We start from the raw sequence: 24,999 nt of genomic DNA, 5'->3' as shown, positions 1-24,999 counted from the left end.
GTCTGAACAATAAAGAAATGCTGTATTACCAAAAATTGCCTTGCTCATTTTTTTTTAAACCCAAGGCAAAAGAAATCTGCTACCAAGCTATTTTTCTTGTGTGATTAGTTGTTCAAAAATATTTCAGATGAAAGTGTTTCATCCAGTCTGGTATTATGGAGATAATGCCATTGAATGGATAACTTTTACTCAAATGGTAAAGCTTGCTTTGAAAGGCCAATTATCTGCACTTCAGCAGATAAGTGGAGTGTCCATCTGATGAGCTTTATCTGTGATGTCTGCCTGTGCTCTCAGATCAAAAAAAGCAGAAAAACAACTGAAAAATGCACTGGTCTTTCCACCACTGCTACCAACACCAACCTCCTCCCAGAGGTATAATGATTAATTTTACATGCGACGCTTATTATCACGTTCTGAGGACCAGTGACTTGCTCAGTTCTGAGCAGAGACCGGCAATGAGAGAGAAAACTAGCTAGAAATATAAAGACAGATAGAAAGATATTTTTTAAAAAAAGTTAACATTGTGCATTGGTCCAATAGAAAGTGAATTGGGGAATTAATAATGGATAAAAAGGAGATGGCAGATAAACTGAACAGATATTTTGTATCAGTCCTCACTATTGAGGATACAAGTAACATTCCAGTATTAGCTCTAAATCAGGAAATGGAAGGGAGGAAGGAACTCAAGAAAATTACAATCATCAGGGAAGTGGTACTGAACAAATTGTTGGAGCTGTGGGCTGACAGGTTCCCAGGTCCTGATGGACTTCATCCTAGGGTGTTAAAAGACGTGGCTAGTGAGATAGTTGATGCGTTAGTTTTAACTTTCCAAAATTCCCTAGGTTCAGGGAAGGTTCCATTAGATTGGAAAATAGCAAATGTAACTCCTTTATTCAAAAAGGGAGGGAGACAGAAAGCTGGAAACTACAGGCCAGTTAGCTTAACATCTGTCTTAGGGAAAATGTCAGAAGCTATTATTAAAGATGTTATAGCAGAGCATTTAGAAAAATTCAAGATAATCAGGCACTGTCAACATGGTTTTGTGAAAGGGAAATCACGTTTAACCTATTTATTGGAGTTCTTGGAAGGTGTTACATGTGCTGCAGATAAAGGGGAACCGGTGGATGTATTGTACTTGCATTTCCAGAAGGCATTTGATAAGATGCCACATCAAAGGTTACTGCAAAAAATAAAAGCTCATGGTGTCGGGGTAATATATTGGCATGGATAGAAGATTGGCTAGCTAACAGAAAACAGACTAGGCATAAATGGGTCATTTTCTGGTTGGCAAGATATAATGAGTGGTGTGCCACAAGGATCTGTGCTGGGGCCTCAACATTTTACAATTTATATCAATGACTTAGATGAAGGGACCGAAGGCATGGTTGCTAAATTTGCTGATAACACAAAGGAAAGTAACTCGTCAAGAGCCCTGCAAATGTTTCCTTTTCAAGCATACATCCAATTCCCTTTTGCAAATTACGATGGAACCTGCTTCCTCCACCTGTTCAGGCACATCATTGTCCCCCAAAAAGCTTTATATGCTGGATCAACTGAAATTGTCAAGATGGAGATCAACAGATTTTGTACAGGGTAAAAGGTATCAAAGGCTATAGATCAAAAGGTAGGAAAATGGAGTTGAGATACAAATTGTAATAATCTAACTGAATGGCGTAACAGTCTTGAAGCCTACTCCTGTTCCTACAGTTTTCCAAATTACTCTGGATGGGCAGCAAATGCTGGCTTCCCAGCGACAATCAACCCCATGAACGAATGGAAGACAACATTACAGGTACACACTACCGATGGAACAATCCTGGTCAAGAGTGCTGCAATAATGTTATTGTCTTCACAAAAGGAGTTCATTTGAAGCTTAGAAAAAAACAATTCTAACATTACTTCAATCCTCAAAAGTAAACAAAATTGACAGGCATGATCTGGAGTATTTAGAATAGGTTTAGGATTGCTAAAACACAGCTGCTGAATATGGGTCCAATATCTAAATATTTTCCGAAAAGAGTTTCTCAAACTGCTGGCCACTTATATCAGAACTGGATGATGATCTGAAATTACATTAGCACTTAAGAACATATGAAATAGGAGCAAGAGTAGGCCATTCGGCCCCTTGAGCCTGCTCCATCATTCAATACGATCACGGTCGATAACCCCCCACCTCCCTTGCAGATCAAAAATCTGTCCAACTCGGCCTTGAATATTTAAGCTTCTATTGCTCTCTGGGAAGGGAATTCCTCCTCATCTGTCTTAAATGGGAGACCCCTTATTTTTAAACTGATCCCCATAGTTCTAGATTCCCCCATGAGGGGAAACATCCTCTCAGCATCTGCCCTGTCGAGTCCCCTCAGAATCTTATGTTTCATGAAGATCACCTCTTATTTTTCTACACCCCTCCAATGAGCATGCCCTCAGCAATAATCTGCTCATTGACACTCAATTTGGGTTCCGCCAGGGCCACTCAGCTCCTGATCTCATTGCAGCCTTTATCCAAACATGGACAAAAGAGCGGAACTCCAGAGGCGAGGCGAGAATGACTGCCCTTGACATCAAGGCAGCATTTGACAGAGTATGGCACCAAGCAGCAGTAGCAGTCCTGGAGTCAATGGGAATCAGGGGGAAAACTCTCCGCTGTTGCAGTCATACCTAGCACAATAGGAAGACTGTTGTGGTCGTTGGAGGTCAATCATCACAGTTCCAGGACATTGCTGCAGGAGGAGTTCCTCAGTGTCCTAGGCCCAACCATCTTCAGTTGCTTCATCAATGTGGCGCAGTGGTTAGCACCGCAGCCTCACAGCTCCAGTGACCCAGGTTCGGCTCTGGGTACTGCCTGTGTGGAGTTTGCAAGTTCTCCCTGTGACTGCGTGGGTTTCCTCCGGGTGCTCCGGTTTCCTCCCACATGCCACAGACTTGCTGGTTGATAGGTAAATGGGCCATTATAAAAATTGCCCCTAGTGTAGGTAGGTGGTAGGAGAATTGAGGGAAGGTGGGGATGTGAGAAAATGGGATTAATGTAGGATTAGTATAAATGGATGGTTGATGGTCGGCGCGAACTCGTTGGGCCGAAGGGCCTGTTTCGATACTGTATCTCTCTACGACTCTATGACCTTTCCTCCATCATAAGGTCAGAAGTGGAGATGTTCAATGATGATTGCACAATGTCAGGCACCATTCGTGACTCCGCAGATAATGAAGCAGCCCGTGTCTAGATGCAGCAAGACCTGGACAACATCCAGGCTTGGGCTGATAGCGGCAAGTAACACTTGCATCACACAAGTGCCAGAAAATGATAATCTCAAACAAGAATCTAACCATCTTCCCTTGATGCTCAATGGCATTACCATCCCTGAATCCCCCTCTACCCAGGGGGATACAATTGACCAGAAACTGAAACTCAGCCACATAAATACTGAGCAGGTCAGAGGCTGGGAATTCTGCAGCAAGTAACTCACCTCCTGACTCCTCAAAGCCTGTCCACCATCAACAAGTCATAAGTCAGGTCAGCAGAGTGATGGAATACTCTCCATAGATGGGTGCAGCTCCAACAACAATCAAGAAGCTCGATACCATCCAGGATAAAGCAGCCCACTTGATCGACACCCCATCCACCACCTTCAAAATTCACTCCCTTCACCAACATAACCACTATACTGTCATAGCCAAAAACTTGCAGTTATGCAGCCTTTCACATACTCAAGAATGTATTCAAACACTTCCCAGCCAATTACTTTTGAACTACTGCTGTATTGTAGACAAGTATGCACAGCAAGGTCCAACAATCCAATTAATGACCCCCCACAGCTACAGGCACAACAAACCTCTGCAACTCTTTGGGTACATATGACCATCCTCTGGCATTTTGTCCAAAACGTCATTCTCCTTTGAGCGAAGAAATTGAGTGTTGGCCAGTAAATGGAATATGGCAGCCATCAGAGCCAGGCCAAATCCTGCCCTTAAGAAGGTAAGGCATTAGAACCCTCGAGTCTGAGTCCATCAAGCAAAATGTCCAATCTCTCAGACTGTCCAACTGTTCCCTAACAATGCTACCTCCTGAGTGATACAAGAAAGAATGCAACCAATTCAGAAAAAAAAACCTCAACCAAGCAAGCTGCAAGAGATCGTGGCTGCCTGCGACTCTCAATATTTCAAAACTACCTACCAATTTTTTGTTTGTAACTGGTAACTCTCAGGAATGGAAACTGGGACCTTCCTGGTCTGTAAGGCTCATCTGTTCATGTTAACCATCAGGATAGCCAACGAATTTAAAAACATTAAAACACATCACCCATAGATTTAAAAAAACAGATGACCATTCAGCCCATCATATTTTTTTGTCTGCTCTTAACCCTATTCCCCAGCCATATACACATGGAACGATCCGGAGACACGAGTTCAAATTTCATCAAGGCAGATTGTTTTTATTCTTTCACGGCATGCGAGTATCGCTGGCTAGGCCAGCATTTATTGCCCATCTCTAATTTACCCTTGAACTGAGTGGATTGCGAGGCCATTTTTTTTTTAAAAAAGAGTCAACCACATTGATGTGGGTCTGGTGTCACAGATAGGCCGGACCAGGTAACAATGGCAGATTTCCTTCCCTAAAAAGGACATTAGTGAACCAGATGAGTTTTTACAACAATCAACAATGGTTTTATGGTCATCATTAGACTAGCTTTTTAATTACAGATTTATTAATTGAATTCAAATTTCACCATCTGCCATGGTGCGATTCGAACTCATGTCCCCAGAGCATTAGGCTGGGCTCTGGGATTACTCGTTCACTAATATTAAATATTAGCCAATATTAGGAATAAAAAAGTTGTCAGTAATGGTGACCATGAAACTACCAGATGGTTGCCAACTTTCCTTTTCAACTATTTACACCTCAAACGATCTGCAAAGACAGTCATAATGGTTAGGGATCCCTATATCTCGTGTTAACTACTCCAGTAGAACAAGGGTTCTCAACCAGGGGATTCACGAGAAGTTATAAAGCAGTGTGCAGAGGTGAAGGGCAGACCTGGAGACAGACAGCAGCATGGGAGATAGTTCAAGCAACTCACCTGGAGTCAATAAGGCTGCAGCTTCTGGGCAAGTCCATATTCCACTCTGGAGGAGTGGTGGGGGCATGGGACAGGGCGGGGGTGACGGTGGATGGTGATGTTGACAGCTGATAGACAAGTTGCACCTCAGCCCTCCCACCCTGCAAATCAGGCCTCTGCCACAGGCTCTGCCTTCCCCTGTCCAAACTATCTGCACTGAGGTTGCTTTTTAGTCATCTGCAAGCAGCCGTTTCAATAAACTGTGAGGCAGGAGGTCAGGTACGGGCTAGACGCTGCTGTAGTGGGAATGGCGCTGAACTAGTAATCCAGAGACCCAGGCTAATGCCCTGGGGACACTGGTTCAAATCCCACCACGGCAGCTGCTGGAATTTAAATTCAATTAATAAATAAAAATCTGCAATTGAAAGCTAGTCTCAGTAATGCTGCCATGAAACAATTATCGATTGTTGTAAAAACTCCTGTTAATTTACAAACAGAAAAATATCATTGTAAAAGCATATAATAAATGGCAGCTACAGATAATGTTTTAATTCTACCATCAGCTTTAACACAACAAAACCCACACAGTGATGATACAAAACTTCCTCCATCAAGTTCAATGGTAAGGGCTGAACAACACCAAGAAGGTGGAGGTGTGAGTAATAAACATAAAGCTGCATTAACCCTGCAAATGTAAAAAGACACGAAGGCAGCTGCCTGAATTTCGGTTTCACTTGTACTGTAAGTGGAGACATACCACAGCCGCAGTGTGTATTTGTCCACGAGAACTGTCCAATGAATCTTTAAAATGGTTCAAATTACAGGCATTTAGTTACCAAGCATGCAATACATCAGGAGAAGCAACATTTGGTTTTTTTTATGATTGTATAATTCTCAGTGAAAACACGTGATACAGGACATTTTTACAACACGAAGGGGGGGGCGGGGGGGTGCTCAGAAGCAAAACGGTTCAGAATCCCTGCAACAGAAGAGACAAAATAAGCACTTTTCATGCATTTAGCTGTAAAGTCATAGATCTTTTCTGTAAATTCCTATGGGTCTAATTAATTTTCTACTGATAATTCACATCTATCACAAACATTTCTGCACTCCCAACATTTTATACACACAGACTTTTAGCAAACAGCTGTCTGATAAATCAACACTGCAATCATAATCTCTAGAAATCCACAGCAACAATGACTGGGACAAAAACAGATCCACTTATTTAAACATTCTACTGTACAATGGCTATTAATAAACATTTTGCTGAGGAAACTATTACATTGAATGATCTGCCAATAGAAAGTGAGAACAGAAAAAACACTTTGCAAGAACAGTGACAGCTGCTGAGGCCTAATGTGCAAAGGAATGAAATTAGTTTTGAGATTAAGTAAAACAGCAAATCCTGGAAATCAGAAATACATAGCAAGTCAATCAATAGCTGAAGAGGAAAAAAAAAGACAGGTTAAGGTTTCAGGCAGTGACTCTTGGTTAGAATCGAGTTCTAACAAGGCAGCTGTACCCAAATGTTAAATTGCCTTTTCTCTTTGCAGATGCCAATGGAACCTGTTTGTATTCAGAGAATTTCTTTAAGAAATGAAATGTTAAACTGTAGCAACAAAAATTCAAGAAACACAAAGTAGGAGAAGCAATTGAGAGTGAAGACACAATGATCGAGTTAGGCACACCATGGCAAAGGTGACCTAACAACGCACAGAAGGTACAGTCATAGTAAGATAGAATACATAAATAAAGAAAGGGGACATCTAAATGAGAGTGAAGTCACTGCTGCTATTGAGAGTAAACGAGAGGTCAGGATAGGGCTGAAGCAAGGTGTCTGATTCCACATGGACACAGATGACACCCTAATCTACCCCTCTCTTCAGAAATGCATTCCTGATATCCAAACTTGGATGAGCCCCAATTTCCTCCAGTTAAACATTGGGAAGACTGAAGTCCATCATCCTTGGACCCCGCCACAAACTCTGTGCCCTCAACCAAATCTATCCCCTTCTCCAACAACTGAAAACAGTCTGGTTCAGTTGTAGACAATCTCCAGCATCCTATACAACCCCAAGTTGAGCTTCTGACCCCCTGTACCATCCATCACAGAGACAAATTACTTCCATCTCTCATTATACCTCCTCCTTGACCAAGTGTTTGCCCACCCCACCCACCCCCCCTCCCTTACTGTCTCCTTCTCTGTCTCAGCAAATATTTCTGCCTGATTAGACTTCTGTAAGGTGCTTTAGGATTGGCATTCGCCATTAAAGGGCGCTATATAAATGCAAGCTATAAATGATTCCCAAACAGGCCATTTTAAATATTTAATAGCACTATAATTTGATGATCAATATTCAATTTCTAAAAAGAAATACAAACGTACTCCAGAATTTGTCAGGACAACAATACAAACCTGGCCACAGTAGTCATCGCTGTCCTTTATACTGGAGGATGACATGGCAAAAACGAAGGCAGCATACATTCATGCTAGATGAATGCGTTGCTAACGAGGCAGGCTGATATGCGACAGACACTGTCTATCCCAAAGCTCACAAAACGTACGTTCCAGAGAAGTTTCTCACTGAACTCACTGACGGGGATTTTTCGCTCTTGCGTTTTGCCTCCACGCTGACACAGCATTGTTGCTCAAAGCCTTCACTCATCTCAAAACATCATCACTACTCATCAGTGGCCAGGGTTTCCCCAATAGTAAAGAACCATCTTGTACAGCCTCATATGAATCTTTACTGTCCCCCAGTAACACCTTTGCTTTCCCTGCACTGATTTCTTCTGCTACCCACCAGTTCAGCAACTATACATCACCCGTCCGGAAAACATATCAAGCCCAACAGAGCTATCCACTAATCATCAAAGCCTCAAAACCGGTGCTGTCAGCACATTCCAGTTCTTTGTTCTGCATTCCTGCCATGCCATCTAATACAAAGACACCTTGGCCTAGCCAGAAATACCACCCATGCATTCAGAAATTGTATGCTACACAGATGACTTCAGTTGAACAAATAGACCACGGCAAATATCCAATGTGAATCTGCCATTATATTCTGCTTTCAAACCTAATTGAAACGGTCAATTAATTCAGCTTTCCTTCATCTTCAAAGAGAAACATGAAAGAAAAGATCCCTCAAAAATATCAGATACACTTCTTCCCGATTCACATCTTGACCTCAAGACTTCACATGAACTCTCAGATTCATAAAAACAAGTAAATGAAAACTATCCACATGGCCAGAATGCTACAGGTTCCAGAAGTCCGAATCTAAGACAGTCATGTATGAGAATCCTTTGTACATCCTTGAACAATTCCCCATTCCCCAATAAAATATGACAACATTTATCAGATTTCAGAAATGTGTCTGCATTCATACTGTAAAATATGTAATATATTCCTCTCAACTCAGCTGCCCCTCAAAAAGCAGTAAGCATAGCTTCTGTATTCAGCATCTCCTATCAATATAGCAGGTGTAAAAATATTTAAACCTCAGATTATACAATTCATGGGAAACCATAAGTTAGGAAGAAAAACAGACAATATACTCCCGGGAACATTAACAATAAAAGTGGTTTGGAGAATCAGTCACAGAAATCTTTAGACATGAACCTGCATTCCTTAAAACACTTTTTTTTTAAATCACTCTCTTGAGAAAGCTACAAAATGATTAACTGCAAAATAAAGGAGTGTAAATTTTGATGGTAATAAGGAAAAGCTTTGCTGATGACAAAATGAGTAAAATGCATTATATGATACAGTAATAAAGCCATGCAGATCATTAAGGCTCTGGTTTGATACCTGGTCTGTGTTGAGCTAGCCAACCACAGTCACAGTAGCAAAAGGAATGCTAAATGTTTTGTTAAATAAAAAGCGAGTTAGTCCCCGAGTGCTTTTTAGGTTCAAATAAACAGACAAAAGGATAGGTTTTTTAAAAAAAAAGAAAACCTATTTATTTTCACACAATTCCCAAAATGGTCGCAACCTCACTCACACACACACATACACCAGAATAGACAGACAGAAAAGGGTAGGATGTAATTCCAAGTGAGGTAGGTGCGGTTTTTGGTAAACCTGTTCAATCTTCGCCAAAGGACAGTCTCTTTTAAAAGGTGCAGACCTGGGTGTTAATAGTCTTGAAATTGTTGAGCTGTTGTAGATCTCTGGTGGTTAAGATTCCAGACTGGAGGTGGCGGTCACTTTAAGTTCCCTGTTGCAGCAAGTTGAAGTGTCGAATTAGCAGTAGGGCTGCTTCTTGCTTGGCTGGATCTCACCACAGGCTCTGGCTGGACTGCTTTCTGAAGGTATTGACTTGATCTCTCTCCTCTCTCCCTCCAGAGGCTCCATTTTGATTTGTATACAAGTATCCATGTTCTTGTGGTTTTGTTTAGCAGTTGGCTTTTTAAATTCATAATTCTTCCATTTCATTGTTTATTTCATTGCGGCTCTTTCCAATTTGGTGAGGGAGATCATCGATCAGAGATCTCATTCCAGAATGCTACCCAGTGACCCCTGCTGAAAACAGCACAGAAATTGCTGGTTAAGTCCCAGCTGGAGTATCAGGGTCAATCTTAACACCACACTTTAGGAAGGACGTCACTTGGAGGGGGACCAGTGAAGATTTACTAGAATGGAATAAAGGTTGATGGGACAGTGGCATAGTGGCTATGTTACTGGACTAGGAATTCAGAGGCCACAACTAATGCTCTGGAAACAGAAGTTCAAATCCAACCACAACAGCTGGTCGAATTCAAATTCAATTAATTATTAAATCTGGAATTAAAAGCTAGTCTCAGCAATGGTGATGAAACTACCAGATTGTCGTAAAAACCCACCTGGTTTGCTAATGTCCTTTAGGGAAGGAATCTGCCGTCCTTACTCGGTCTAGCCTACATGTGACTCCAGACTCTGGTTGACTCTGAACTAGCCTCTGAAATGGCCTGGCAAGACACTCAGTTGTATCAAACCTCCAGAAAAAAGTCCAAGTAGTAAACCAGATTGACCAGAACAATAATAAAACCGGACGGACCACCCAGCAATGACCTAACAGCAAACCCTGCCCAGGCGACCCTGCAAAGTCCTCCTTACTAACATTTGGGGACTTGGGCCAACAGCCTGACATAGTCATACTCACAGAATCATATACTACAACCAATGTCCCAGACTCCTCCATCACCGTCACTGGCTATGTTCTGCCCCACCAACAGGACAGACCACCAGAGGTGGTGGCACAGTGGTATAGAGTCGGGAGGGAGTTGCCCTGGGAGTCCTCAACATCGACTCCAGACACCATGAAGTCTCATGGCATCAGGGCAAACATGGGCAAGAAAACCTCCTACTGATTACCATCTACCACCCTCCCTCAGCTGATGAATCATGACTCCTCCATGTTGAGCACCACTTGGAAGAAGCACTGAAGGGAGGAAAGGCACAGAATGTACCCTGGGTGGTGACTTCAATATCCATCACCTAGAGTGTCTCTGTAGCACTGCTACTGACTGAGCAGGCAGAGTCCTGAAACACACATCTGCCAGTCTGACGCAGTGATCATGTCACTGGGCTGGTAATCCAGAGGCCCAGGCTTATGCCCTGGGGACACAGTTTCAAATCCCACCATGGCAGCTGGTGGAATTTAAATTCAGTTAGTTAATAAGTTCAATTAACTAGTAAAAATAGGAATTGAAAACTAGTCTTGGTTTCATGGCACCATTACCATCATTGATTGTCATAAAAAACCCAAATGGTTCATTAATGTCCTTTAGGTACAGAAATCTACCCCTTACCCAGTGTGCCCTACATGTAACCCCCGACGCACAGCAATGTGACTGACTCTTAACTATCCTCTGAAATGGCCTAGCAAGCCGCTCAGTTGTCAAGGGCAACTCGAGATGGGCAACAAATGCTGACCTTGCCAGCAACACCCACGCCCCATGTAACAATAAAAAAGGTCTGGGCCTGAGGCAAGTGATGAGTGAACCAACAAGAGGGGAAAAAACCTGTTTGACCTTGCCCATCACAAATGCATCTGTCCATGACAGTATTGGTAGGAGTGACCATCACACAGTCCTTTTGGAGACAAAGTCCTATCTTCACACTTCGGATATAGTCCTGTGTGTTGTGTGGCACTACCATTGTGCAAAATGGGATCAATTCAGAACAGATCAAGCAGCTGAAGGCTGGGCTTCCAAGAGGTGGTGCTGACCATCAGCAACATCAGAATTATATTCAAACGCAATCTGTAACCTCATGATCTGGCATATCCCTCACTCTACCATTACCATCAATCCAGGAAATTTCAACACACACCCTGCTCTCATGCCCACATCTCTGTCCTGGGATTGCTGCAGTGTTCCCATGAACATCAACGCAAGCTCGAGGAACAGCACCTCATTTACCAATTAGGCACTGCAGCCTGCCGGACTGAACGTTGAGTTCAATAACTTCAGAGCATGTCGGCCCCCCCCTTTTTATTTTTAGTTATTTTTTCATAAGAACTAGGAGCAGGAGTAGGCCGTCCAGCCCCTCGAGCCTGCTCCGCCATTCAATAAGATCATGGCTGATCTTTTCGTGGACTCAGATCCACTTACCCGCGCTCTCACCGTATCCCTTAATTCCTTTATTGTTCAAAAAGATATCTACCTTAGCTTTAAAAACGTTTACTGAAGAAGCATCAACTACTTCACTGGGCAAGGAATTCCATAGATTAACAACCCTCTGGGTGAAGAAGTTCCTTCTTAATTCAGTCCTAAATCTGCTCCCTCTAATCTTGAGGCTATGCCCTCTTGTCCTAGCTTCACCTGCCAGTGGAAACATCTACTTGTATCTTATCTATTCCCTTCATAATTTTATATGTTTCTATAAGATCCCCCCTCATTCTTCTGAATTCCAATGAATATAATCCCAATCTACTCAGTCTCTCCTCATAAACCAACCCCCTCAACTCCAGAATCAACCTAGTGAACCTCCTCTGCACCCTCTCCAGTGCCAGTACATCCTTTCTCAAGTAAGGAGACCAAAATTGCACACAGTACTCCAGGTGCGGCCTCACCAGTACCTTATACAGCTGCAACATAACCTCTCTGCTTTTAAACTCAATCCCTTTAGCAATGAAGGACAAAATTCCATTTGCCTTCCTAATTACTTGCTGTACCTGCAGATCAACCTTCTGCGATTCATGCACAAGGACACCTAGGTCCCTCTGCATAGCAGCATGCTGCAACTTTTTACCATTCAAGTAATAATCTTCTTTACTGTTACTCCTACCGAAATGAATGACTTCACATTTATTAACATTGTATTCCATCTGCCAGACCATTGCCCACTCACTCAATGTATCTATGTTCCTCTGCAAAGTTTAACAGTCATCTGCACACTTTGCTCTGCCACTCATCTTAGTGTCATCTGCAAACTTTGACACCCTACACGTGGTCCCCAACTCCAAATCATCTATATAAATTGTAAATAATTGCGGTCCCAACACCGATGCCTGAGGCACACCACTAGTGACTGATTGCCAGCCAGAATAGCACTCATTTATCCCCACTCTCTGCTTCCTGTTAGTCAACCAATCGTCTATCCATGCTAATACTTGACCCCTAACGCCATCCATCCTTATCTTATGCAGCAGCCTCTTGTGCGGCACCTTGTCGAAGGCCTTTTGGAAATCTAGGTACACCACATCCACTGGGTGTGTTTGTTTAGTTTGCTTCTACTGTGCCTACCCACTGTTTTTTTCATGTTTGTGCTTGGGGCCAGGGCTGTTCATTTTACTGTTAACTGACACCCTCTCTGTACTAACGCTCTGTCTTTCAGCACACCATTAACATACCATTTACATTTGTTCCATGACCTTCTGGCCAGTTATTCTCTGTGACCTTGTCCTATCAACACCTTCTCTTTTGTTATCTCTTACCCCACCCCTGCTTTACTTGGTTAAAACCTTTTACATTTCTAATATTGGTCAGTTCTGATGAAGGGTCACTGCCCTGAAACATTGACTGTGCTTCTCTCTCCACAGATGCTGCCAGACCTGCTGAGTATTTCCAGCATTTCTTGTTTTCATTTCAGATTTCCAGCATCTGCAGTATTTTGCTTTTATTTTATTATTAAGCAACCCTGGCTCAATGAAGGATGCAGGAGAGCATGCCAGGAACAGCACCAGGCATTCCTAAAAATTAGGTGCCAAACTGGTGAAGCTGCAACACAGGACTACATGCATGCTAAACAGCAGATGCAGCATGCAATAGACAGAGCTACATGATACCACAACCAACAGATCAGATCAGTCCTGCCACATCCAATGATAAATGGTGGACAATTAAACAAATAACTGGAGGAGGAGGCTCCACAAACAGTCCCATCCTCAATAATAGGGGAGCCCAGCACATCAGTGCAAAAGACAAGGCTGAAGCATTTGCAACCATCTTCAGCCAGAAATGCTGAGTGAATGATTCATCTCAGCCTCCTCCCGAGGTCTTCACCATCACAGATGCCAGTCTTCAACCAATTCGATTCACTCGTGCTTCAAGAAATGGCTGAAGGCACTGGATACAGCAAAGGCTACAGGCCCTGATAACACCCTAACAGTGGTGCTAAAGACCTGTGCTCCAGATCTAGCCAAGCTGTTCCAGTACAGCTACCCAACAATGAAGAAAATAGCCCAGGTATATCTTATCCACAGAAAGAACTAATTCAATCTGGCCAATTACCGCTCCATCAGTCTACTCTCAATCATCAACAAAGATGTCATCGACAGTGCTATCAAGCAGCCCTTACACAGCAATAATCTACTCACTGATGTTCAGTTTGGGTTCTGCTAGGGACACTCGGCTCTAGACCTCATTACAGCCTTGGTCCAAACATGGACAAATGAACTGAATTAACGAGGTGACGTGAGAGTGACTGTCTTAAACATCAAGGTAACATTTGACAGAGTGTGGCATCAAGAAGTCTCAGTAAAATTGAAGTCAATATGAAATAAAAACAAAAAATGCTGGAAATACTCAGCAGGTCAGGCAGCATCTGTGGAGAGAGAAGCAGAGTTAACGTTTCAGATCAGTGACCTTTCATCAGAACTGGCAAAGGTTAGAAATGTAATAGGTTTTAAGCCAACAAAGTGGGGGTGGAGCAAAAGATAACACAAGGGAAGGTGTTGATAGGACAAAGGGTCACAGGGAATAACTGACCAGAAGGTCATGGAACAAAGGCAAAGGGTGTGTTAATGGTGTGCTGAAAGACAAAGTGTTAGTGCAGAGAGGGTGTTAAATGACAGAACAACAAACAGCCCCGGCCAAAAGCACAAACATGAAAAAAAAAATGGGCAGGCGCATGGTAAAAAATGAATGATGAAACAAACGAAAATAAATTATTGAGGTCAATGGGAATCGGGGAAAGCTCTCCACTGATTGGAGTCATACCTACCACAAAAGAAGATGGTTAAGGTTGCTGGAGGCCCTACATATAACCCCCAGGACATGACTGTAGGAGTTACACAGAGTAGAGTGCTAGGCCCAACAATCTTCAGCTGCTTCCATCAATGCCCTTCCATCCATCAGAAGGTCAGAAGTGGGGATGTTGGCCGATGATTGGACCGTGTTCAGTACCATTCGCAACACCTCTGATACTGAAGCAGTCCATGTCCACATGCAGCAAGACCTGGACAACATGCATGCTTGGGCTGATAAGTGGCAAGTAATATTCACATTACACATGTGTCAGGCAATGACAATCTCCAACAAAACAGAATCCAACCATCTCCCTTTGACATTCAATGGCATTACCATCACTGAATCGCCCACATTCTGGGGGTTACCATTGACCAGAAACTTAATTGGACCAGCCATATAAATGCTATGGCTGCGAGAGAAGTCAGAGGCTGGGAATTCTGCGGTGAGTAACTCACCTCCTGGCTCCCCACAGCCTGTCCACCATCTACAAGTCACAAGACAGGTGTGTAATGGAATATTCTCCACTTGCCTGGATGAGTGTAACTCCAACAGCACTCAAGAAGCTCGACACCATCCAAGACAAAGCAGCCCGTTTGTTCAGCATCCCATCAACCACCTTAAACATTCACTCCCTCCACAACCACTGCACAATGGCAGCAGCGTGTGCCATCTACAAGATGCATTGCCGCACAGGGCGGCACAGTGGCGCAGTGGTTAGCACTGCAGCCTCACAGCTCCAGGGACCCGGGTTCGATTCCGGGTACTGCCTGTGTGGAGTTTGCAAGTTCTCCCTGTGTCTGCGTGGGTTTTCTCCGGGTGCTCTGGTTTCCTCCCACAAGCCAAAAGACTTGCAGGTTGATAGGTAAATTGGCTATTATAAATTGTCACTAGTATAGGTAGGTGGTAGGGAAATATAGGGACAAGTGGGAATGTTTGGTAAGAATAGGGGATTAGTGTAGGATTAGTATAAATGGGTGGTTGATGTTCGGCACAGACTCGGTGGGCCGAAGGGCCTGTTTCAGTGCTGTATCTCTAATCTAATCTAATCTAATCTAATCTAACTCACCAGGGCTCCTTCCAACAGCACCTTCCAGACCAGCGACCTCTATCATCTAGAAGGACAAGGGCAGCTGACACATGGGAATACCGCCAACTGCAAGTTCCCCTCCAAGCCACACACCATCCTGACTCTGTCCTCTGGTTACCAACACGTTTACCAAACACTTTCTCCTTATTTACACCATCAAAACCCTTCATTGCTTTTGAACACCTCCATCAAATCTTCATTTTACCTTCTCTGGTTTAAGGAGAAAAATTCCAGCCAGTCTCGTCTGCCCACGTAACTGGGATTGTTTGGATAGCTCTTTCAAAGAGTCAGCAGAGGCACAATGGGCTAGATGACCTACTCTGTGTTGTATGATTCTTTAGTTTAGTTTAGAGATACAGCACTGAAACAGGCCCTTCGGCCCACCGAGTCTGTGCCGACCATCAACCACCCACTTATACTAATCCCATATCCCTACCACATCCCCACCTGTCCCTATATTTCCCTACCACCTACCTATACTAGGGGCAATTTATAATGGTCAATTAACCTATCAACCTGCAAGTCTTTGGCATGTGGGAGGAAACCAGAGCACCCGGAGGAAACCCACACAGACAGAGGGAGAACTTGCAAACTCCACACAGGCAAGACCCAGAATTGAACCCAGGTCACTGGAGCTGTGAGGCTGCAGTGCTAACCACTGCGCTGCAGTGTATCTATATGTGGATGCACAGTGGAGAACAGCATGAGACAGTTTTGATGTAATTGCTTCCTGCCCTCCATTCCCCCCCTTCCCCTGTCCAGGATCACACAGACAGAATGGCTACTTAGGCATAAGACTGCAGCGCTGCCAATACCCATACAACTGTAAATCCAGAACAAGTGGGTCTCTGAGAGAAGGGTCAGGGAAAAGATCTGCATCCCACCAAAATAAGTTAGCTCAGGATACAACATAACTTGTAAGTAGGACCATATTAAAGCAAATATTTTTAAAACCTTAAGTATTCCATCTATGAACCCCATTTATGAAACACTAACAGTGAACAGCTGTGAAAAACATTCCCACACTTGCAGCCTGCATGTAATCAAATGCATTCTAAGAGTAAGGCAGGTCCCTCAGAAAATTACTGAACTTGATCTTGAGAAATCCTTCTTGTTTCAACCACATGATCATGATATTGGCACCTGGAGGGACTCAGGTTTTAAATATTCAATTTTGGAGTGATGTGTACCTACATGAAAACAGGATGATACATGGAAACCACAGGAATAGTGCCTTCACCAGTAGCATTCCATTTTTGGGAGGAAAGCGATGCTGTTGGAAAGAATTATGACTAACTTCACATCCTTTTGTTGTCTCCCCAACAGTATAAACTGATGACTTCATCAAGGAAACTGATTGGGTTACTGTACCAGACTGTGCCAGGAAGCTAAACTTAAACAAACATCTCACGGTCAAAATAACAGGACCGCCCTGGGTTAATAAGAATATATATTGACATTATCTCCTTCACACTGGGTTTCACCCAATACTGACTCATAGGCTAAGCAACACAACAACAAATGTTCACACTTAGATCCACGCACAACAGGTTCCCTATTCAATGAGACAAGTGAGGAAAGTTTTAAATATTCTCTCCCTTATCCCCACCCCAATGCTTCAAGATAATTTGGACCTTTCACTACCATAATCAGCCACCATTATGCCCATTTTCCCCCTTCATGACTCAGGAGCCACACAGAAGTAGCAAATAAATGGGGGAGATAGCAAGAGGGTTTTAGTCAGAAAACGCACTCATACAAGTAATGGTAAATATAGGACAAGAGAGTAACACTGAAGAGATTTTTTTTTAGATTAGAGATACAGCACTGAAACAGGCCCTTCGGCCCACCGAGTCTGTGCCGAACATCAACCACCCATTTATACTAATCCTACACTAATCCCATATTCCTACCAAACATCCCCACCTGTTCCTATATATTTCCCTACCACCTACCTATACTAGTGACAATTTATAATGGCCAATTTACCTATCAAGTCTTTTGGCTTGTGGGAGGAAACCGGAGCACCCGGAGAAAACCCACGCAGACACAGGGAGAACTTGCAAACTCCACACAGGCAGTACCAGGAATCGAACCTGGGTCCCTGGAGCTGTGAGGCTGCGGTGCTAACAACTGCGCCACTGTGCCGCCCAGCTGAGATGTGATTTTAAACTGACAACTGAGGCAGAAAAAGGAGGAGAGAGATAGTTACTACTTTTAAAGACTATTCACCATCTCCTGCTGGAAAGTGGGAGGACAGAACCAGGCTTGACTAAGTATGTATTTTTCTCTCTTTTGTCCCTTCCCCTCCCCCACCAGCAAGCTTGCTGTATGCTCCAGCACTCATCACCACAACTCATGTCCTGCAACCTAGGTGACATGCTGAACAGCTGACAACACATGTCAAACAATACCCCAGCACAATTCTCCGCCTTCAGGAAAAGAGGAAATAACTGAAAAAGGGGGAAGAGAGAGAATGGGAACAGATTTTGGAAACATAATTGTTCTGCATGTACAATAACTTGCATTTATATAGTGCCGTTAATGCAATAAAGCGTGCCAAGGTGCTTCACAGGAGAGTTACAAAGCAAAATTCGACATGAAGCCACATAAAGAGATATTAAGGCAAACGACCAAACTTTTCGTCAAAGAGATAAGTTTCAAGGAAGCTCTTAAAAGGAGCAAAAGGAAGAGAGCTTCAGGGCAGGAATTCCAGAGCTTTGGACCTTAGCAGCTGAAGGCACAGCCACTAATGGTGGAGCAATTCAAATCAGGGATGCTCAAGAGGCCATAATGAGAGGAGCACAGATGTCTCAGAGGGTTGTGGGCTGGAAGAGATTACAGAGGGGGTGAGGCCTTGGAGGGACTTGAAAGCAAAAATGAGAGCTTTAAAATTGAGGCATTGCTTAAGCAGGGGCCAATTAGGTCACAGGGGTGATGGGTGCACAGGACTTGGTGCGAGTAAGGATACAGGGGACAGCATCAAAACTCCGATGAGATGTTCTGAATCTCTTAATGGTCACATTTTAAATTAGTACAAATTGGAGCAGTCCAACACTCAAATACTAAGAAAATCCAGAACCCCTCTCAGAATGCCAACATTTATGAAACTCTTAGAAAGTCTTTTTCTCTTAAAAAAAGATAGATTCTTAAATGATAGACTGCTGTTATGAGCTCATTAAAGGCTTCCTTAACCTTTAACCTGCACAGATCATCCGCATTTACTTTCACCTGAATAAAGCAACTGCTGTACTGTATTATTCTGCTCTACTGTTGGAGACTGCTTACATGAACACAATACAACTACTGTACTGGCAATTTACAGAAATTAGAATGAGGTCAAATTGTTTGCCAGAAAAGGAGAAAAAAAGAAATCCAAAAAGCTCTGGTTTTAAAATTATGGAGAATACACAATAGGGTTACATATTTCAGTTTTAAATAAATGGGGCTTTCATTTCCAATAAATGGCTATGAACCCTCATGACTTGGGAACATGTCTAACAAGGAAGTTTACGAGTTATGCAAACACAAGGGTAGAATGATTAAAAAAAAAAATCAGCGTCACCGGCTTCCCTCTTAATATTAAGCAGTGGCATTCACGACAGCAGCAAGGCCAACAGAATTGGCATCAACATTCACAGAAACATGCCAAGGTTTCTGCGCCTGACCACTCTCGAGTGAGCCTGCTAGAGTGAGCATATAGAAACCAAAGGGGAACAGACTCGACTGCAATGAATCACTAATATCTTCTGGTATCCATGGTCAATATTCACACATGAATAATGGCTACTTGGGTGAAGGAAGTGCCTGTGGAACCATACCCCACTCAGAAAGAAATCAATGCCTTCAGCAAAAATGGCAAAGGTTAAATATTCCTCTAATCGTTCCTTCAAACAAGCATCTAATTTAAATAAAAACAAGAAATGCTGGAACCACTCCGCAGGTCTGGCAGCATCTGTGGAGAGAGAAGCAGAGTTAACGTTTCGGGTCAGTGACCCTTCTAATTTAAATACTTTTTTTTCCAAAAATATACCTTATTCATAAAAATTTGTAAAAACTGCATTACAAAACAGTACCAAGTTGACATTCCAAAAAGTGCAAAAGGAAAATTGTTCGATATAGGAGTTGCCTCACAACCCTTCCATTCCATTTTACATGCCATGTACATTTTACAGCAAACCCATATTTGGTGTATGCAGCCCAGGGGTTTCCCATGGGTCCAGCCCCTCAGTTCACTTTGGTGGGAGGATCTTATACAATGGTCTTTCCCTATTGAGCCTTTGCAGCGGCTGCCCCAAGCTTTAGTGCGTCCTTCAGCACGTAGTCCTGGACCTTGGAATGTGCCAGTCTGCAACACTCGGTCATGGACAACGCTTTTCACTGGAAAACCAGCAAGTTTTGGGTAGACCAAAGAGCGTCTTTCACTGATTTGATGGTCCTCCAGCAACAGTTGATATTTATCTCGGTGTACATCCCTGGCAACAGCCCGTAGAGCACAGACTCCTGTATTACAGAGCTGCTCGAGATGAACCTCAACAAAAACCATTGCATCTCTTTCCACACCTGCTTTGCAAGGAAGAGGGCAACTGTCGCTTCCCCACCACAGCCACCTCGAGGGCAGTGCAGGAAGGATCTGACGGGTAGGGCCCTTCTCACCACCAGCCAAGCTACGTCTTGGTGTTTGTTTGAAAGTTCTGGTGATGAGGCACTCTGCCAAATGACTTTGGCAGTCTGCTCGGGGAACCATCCGACAGGATCCACCATCTCCTTTTCCCGTAGGACCTTGAGGACATTCCGTGCAGACCACTGCCTGATGGACTAGTGGTCAAAAGGTGTTTTCCCACAGAAACTTTCCCACAAAGGATAGGTGGTACAGCACAGTCCAAGTGGATGGAGCTCTCCACGGCAACGTGACCAGCCCCATCCTTCGCAACACGGGGGACAGACAGAACCTCAGCACGTATTGACACTTGGTGTTTGCATACTGGGGCTCTACGCACAGCTTGAAGCAGCCACACACGGAAAGTGGTCATCACGATGAAGGTGACATTGGGTGCATTTTTCCCACCCTTATCCAGAGGTTTGAGCATCGTGTCCCTCCGGACCCAGTTCATTTTGGATCTCCAGATAAAGCGGAAAATGGCTCGGGTGACCGCCATGGCGCAGGAGTGGGGTATGGGCCAGACCTGCACCACACACAGCAACAACGTGAGTGCCTCGCACCTGATGACCAGGTTCTGACCTACAATGGAGAGAGATCGCTGCTCCCACATGCTCAGTTTATGGTGTACCCTGGCTACTCGCTCCTTCCAAGTTTTGGCGTACGTCCCAGCCCTTCTGAACCATATTCCCAGCACCTTCAGGTAGCCTGACCTGACACTGAAGGGGGCAAAGGATCTGTCGGCCCAGTTCCCAAAGAACATGGCCTCACTCTTGCCATGGTTGACTTTGGCGCCCAAGGCCAGTTCAAACTGGTTGCAGATGCTCATCAGCCTGCTAACGGACAGCGGATCCGAGCAGAAGACGGCAACGTCGTCCACGCACAGGGAGGTTTTTACCTGAGTGCCTCCACTGCCTGGGATTGTCACCCCTCTTATGCCCGCATCCTTCCTAATGAACTCGGCAAAGGTTCAATACAGGAAACAAAGACAGGGCAGAGAGGACAGCCCTGTCTGACTGCAAATTTGATCGGGAAACCTTTGGATTCCCACCCATTAATTGAGACTGTGCTCAATTCATTGCTCAGCTCAATATCTCACTGCTTCATGCAGTGAAGCAAACACCAGTTTGTTGGACCATTTAGTGGGATACTTCCCCTTTAATCACCAATCTGTGGTGGCAGCACTGGAATGCAACTTATTTTTCACAGCATAAATGGGGAAATGGAAGAGTAAAATCTGCAACGTGCTGGCACCACGATGACATCACCAATATCAGCAAATCATCAACTGAAAGTAATAATCCAGAATACAGTAGCCTATTGACTTGGTCTATTACACTTTTCTTCATCCCAACAGTAGCACCTGTTTATAACACCGGTGAGGGAAGTATCAAGAGTACGTGTTCCTAAACTACAATATTCCAAACACCACTGAACACTTGTACTCCAGAACTAGCTGCACTCCCACCCAAGCTGTTCCAGTATAGCTACAACACTGGCACCTACCCGGCAATATAGAAAATTGCCCAGGTATGACCTGTACACAAAAAGCAGGACAAATCCAACCCAGCTAATTACCACCCCATTAGTCTACTCTCGATCATCAGCGAAGTGATGGAAGGGGTGGTCGACATTGCTACCAAGCGGTACTTTATTGTCCAGGTCTTGCTGCATATGGACACGGGTTGCTTCAGTATCTGAGCTGTCATGAATGGTCCTGAACATTGTGCAATTATCAGCAAACAGCCCCACTTCTGACCTTATGATTGAAAGGAGGTCATTGATGAAGCAGCTAAAGATGGTTGGGCCTAGGACACTATCCTGAGGAACTCCTGCTGCAATGTCTTAGGACTGAGATGATTGACCTCCAACAACGACAACCATCTTCTTTTGTGCTAGATATGACTCCAACCAGTGGAGAGATTTCTCAGCTGATTCCCACTGACTCCAATTTTGCTAGGGCTCCTTGATGCCATACTTGGTCAAATGCTTCCATGACGTCAACAGCAGTCACTCTCACTTCTGGAGTGCAGCTCTTTTGTCCATGCTTGGACCAAGGCTGTAATGAGGTCAGCAGCTGAGTGGCCCTGGCGGAACCAAAACTGAGCGTCAGTGAGCAGGTTATTGCTGAGCAAGTGCCACTTGATTGCACTGTCGACGACCCCCTTCCGTTACTTTACGGATGATCAGGAGCAGACTGATAGGGTGGTAATCGGCCAGGTCAGATTTGTCTTGCTTTTTTTGCACAGGACATACCTGGGCAGTTTTCCACATTGCCAGGTAGATGCTAGTGCTGCAGCTGTATTGGAACAGCGTGGCTAGGGGTGCGGCAATAACCTGCGCACTGACGCTCAGTTTGGGAAATTTAAAAAAAGACCCAGAATGATTTTCCCCAGACAGCTTACAGTGTCAACTTCGAGAAAATGTAGTTCCAGCGTTGAAGGTTTTGTTTCAAAAAGTAATCAGCATATTCAAAATACCAGAGACTTTAATTTCCTCATTGTATTTGAAGTCAAAAGCAACAGCACTAATGTGAACAAAGTTCAAACCATGATCTTATACAGTGGAACAGTGCTTTGAAAGCAAGCTCAAGCAAGATAATGGTTAAATATCTTACTCACACACAGTTTAAAATACACTGAAGAGCTCAGTAACAGAGCTTCAGCACAGCTACAACACTGGCATCTACCCAGCAAAGTAGAAAACTGACCAGGTATGTCCTGTCCAGAAAATGCAGGACAAATTCATCCCGCCAACTAGCGCCCCAGCAGTCTACTCTCAATCAGCAGCAAACTGGCTGAAGATATCAAGAATGCCATCAAAAGGTACTTGTTTACCAATAACCTGCTCACTGATGGTCAGTTTGGGTTCCACCAAGACCACTCGGCTCCAAACCTCAAATATAGCCTTGGTCCAAACATTGATAAAAGAGCTAAATTCCATTGGTGAGGTGAGTATAACTGTTCTCAACATCAAGACAACACTTGACAGAGCGTGGCATCAAAAAGCCCTTGTAAAATTGAAATCAACGTGAATTCGGAAGAAAATTCTCCACTGGTTGGATTTACACCTAGCACAAAAGGAGGATATTTGTGATTGTTGAAGGCCAAACATCTCAGCCCCAGGACATAGCTGCAGGACAACCTCAAGGCAGTGTCACAGTCCCAAACTACCTCAGCTGCTTCATCAATGACCTTCCCACCATCGCAAGGTCAGAAATGGGGATGTTTGCTAATGATTGCACAGTGTTCAGTTCCTCAGATAAAGAAGTCATCCATGCCCACATGCAGCAAGACTTGGACAACATTCAGGCTTGCACTGATAAGTGGCAAGTAACATTTGTGTCAGACAAGTGAAAGGCAAGGACCAACTCCAACAAGAGAGAATCCAACTACCACCCCTTGACATTCAACAGCATTTTCATCGTTGAATTCCCCCATCATCATTTTGGGGGTCACCATGAACCAGAAACCCAAATGGGCCAGCCATATAAATACTGTGACTACAAGAGCTGGTCAGAGTGAGTAGCAGTGAGTAGCTCCCCAAAGTCTCTCCATCATCTACAAGCATAATTCAGTAGTGTGGTGGAATACTCTCCATTTGCCTGCGACGAGTGCAGATCCAACAACACTCGAGAAGCACAATACCATCCAGGAAAAAGAAGCCTGCTTGATTGGCACTCCATCCACGACTGTAAACATTCATTCCCTCCACCATCGGCACAAGGTGGTAGCGTGTGTACCATCTACAAGATGCATTGCAGCAACTCACCAAGGCTCTTTCGACAGCACCTTCCAAACCCATGACCTCTGCCACCCAGAACAACAAGGGCACAGGTACACAGAACACCACCAAGTTTTCCTCTCGTTGCATACCACCCTGATACCACTGTTCCTTTGTCGTCACTGGGTTAAAATTCTGAAACTCCCTACTTAACTGTACTGTGGATGTACCTACACTACACAAACTGCAACGGTTCAAGAATCACCACCTTCTGAAGGGCATTTAGGAATGGGCAACAATGAACAAAAAAAAAATCCCAGTGAGTCTGCTCAGATCAGCAGCATTTACTAGTTTACAAAATGTGAATCCAAATCAGAGCTTCTTGTAATAGTTTGGTTTTCTTACGCTAGAGGTGGCAGGACTTCCTCTTATTTTGAAATGCATGGTCAAGCTCAATACCAACAATCTGCAAAATAAGCACATCAAGAGGCCACAGTAGAATCATATGACTAACAAAAGGTGTCACAACCCTTGAAGATTAAATGAACAATCCAGAGTACAAGTTTGTTTAAAGGAAGAAATCAGAGAACCAATCTTTTGCCACAAGAACTTTTTCATGCATTTATTTTAACATTTCTAATAGATGTAATTACATCTGCTGCTACATCATTCAGAAATCCAGTAAAACATTTTCCAAGCTGATTAACAGTTTCCGAATCAGCTAAAGTACTGTTCACGTGAGATCATCAGTTCATCAATTTATAAAAGGATCTGAAACACAATCTTGGATACTGCAACTTCAGCCCTTTTGCCAAATGAGTGTGATTAAGGTCCCCCGAGGCTGGAATATTGTGTGCAGTTTTGGTCTCCTTATCGGAGGAAGGATGTTCTTGCTATAGAGGGAGTGCAGCGAAGATTTACCAGACTGATTCCTGGGATGGCAGGACTGACGTATGAGGAGAGATTGAGTCGATTAGGATTATATTCGCTGGAGTTCAGAAGAGTGAGGGGGGAAT

At 43.8% G+C, this 24,999-nt stretch overlaps 1 protein-coding gene across 1 annotated transcript in view; it reads right to left on the bottom strand.

The window, feature by feature from the left end:
* The window catches only part of LOC137357574 (misshapen-like kinase 1), a 264,262-nt gene that overhangs the window by 205,294 nt on the left and 33,969 nt on the right, over positions 1-24,999 (bottom strand).

The sequence above is a fragment of the Heterodontus francisci genome, chromosome 48, assembly GCF_036365525.1.
Source record: "Heterodontus francisci isolate sHetFra1 chromosome 48, sHetFra1.hap1, whole genome shotgun sequence".
Classification (NCBI taxonomy): Eukaryota; Metazoa; Chordata; class Chondrichthyes; order Heterodontiformes; family Heterodontidae; genus Heterodontus; species Heterodontus francisci.
This window is presented reverse-complemented; position numbering and strand designations above follow the sequence as displayed.